The 1,193-nt window shown below is 42.6% G+C and overlaps 1 non-coding gene across 1 annotated transcript; it reads left to right on the top strand.

Moving 5' to 3' along the window:
• Positions 1–697: 697 nt before the first annotated feature.
• trnai-uau lies at positions 698–793 on the top strand. Its single transcript has 2 exons — positions 698–735; positions 758–793. It is a non-coding gene; the product is annotated as a tRNA-Ile (tRNA).
• The last annotated feature ends 400 nt before the right edge of the window (positions 794–1,193 follow it).

Below are 1,193 nucleotides of genomic sequence, written 5' to 3' on the forward strand. Positions count from 1 at the left end.
TCCAGACTCGAGGGGAGTGCACAGTACTGTTCCCAGGAGTCAGTATTGGCACCAACCTCTCTTCCAGACAGATATTAATGACCCGTGTGCTTGCATACAGAGTGCACAGTTTCAAAATTCTAGATGATGCAAAACTCGCAGACAAATGAAACAAGGCAGATAGCCGCAAGAATTGCTCTTTACCGATAAAGTTTATCTTGCTCTGCATTCCTCCGTGTTCTTTTCCTGAACCTTGGAACGGAACCACGACATGATCAGGGCAACACGTAACCAACTGTAAAAAGGGAAATGAGTGCAGTGTCAGAGTTCATGGCGGGATACACCAGACACATGGTGAAGTTAATTCCCCACAACAGGAACTCTTCCCAAACAGCAGACTGTGGTGAGACAACTCAGAGTGAAGTGAACCTTTGGAATTCGGTGCCCCAGAAACTGTGGAGGTCAGTCATTGCGTCTGTTCAAGAATGTGATTGACAGATTTCTACAGACTGAAAACATCAAAGGCTCCGGGAACAGTGGAGGAAAATGCTGAAAATGTATATTCCAAAAATCAATCCACTTTAGCACTCTGTAGTTTAGCAATTTCCTCAATAAAGTTATGAACAACTGGGGAAAACGATCATTTCATCCTCGTTCACAGCCGATTTGCCAACCGTTAAGGGTTAATTGGAAATATGATGGCCTTTGCTTGCATCTTGCTCCAGTGGCGCAATCGGTTAGCGCGTGGTACTTATATAACAGTATGGAGGCGTGTGCAATGCCGAGGTTGTGAGTTCAAGCCTCACCTGGAGCAGTTTTAGTTTGTCGTGGTGCAAGACGGTAAGGAGGTAAAGCAAAGTTTATGTGAAACTGCCATTTTCTGAGGATTGGGAAATGACTCAACGGATATTCAAAATGTGAAGAAATGCGTGCGGAGTGATAACAGAAGGTAATTTTTATTCAGCTCGGAGACTTTTCTCGTATGGCTGACTCCACTTAGTTAAATTGCGGGAAAAAGCTGTTTAACTTGTTTCAATTTATTCAATTTGCTGCAAACTCGCACAGGACATTGCAACAATCAAAAAGGAATTAGATTTATCTCTTTCAACCGTGCGAATGTTACATTCAACTTTGGTCAGAAATTTTATCAGATTACAATAAAGAGCTGCTGAGAAGAAGTGAGGATTCAAAATGCAAAAAGACGGAGTCTTGTT

Source organism: Rhincodon typus, chromosome 8, assembly GCF_021869965.1.
Source record: "Rhincodon typus isolate 14 chromosome 8, sRhiTyp1.1, whole genome shotgun sequence".
Taxonomy (NCBI): domain Eukaryota; kingdom Metazoa; phylum Chordata; class Chondrichthyes; order Orectolobiformes; family Rhincodontidae; genus Rhincodon; species Rhincodon typus.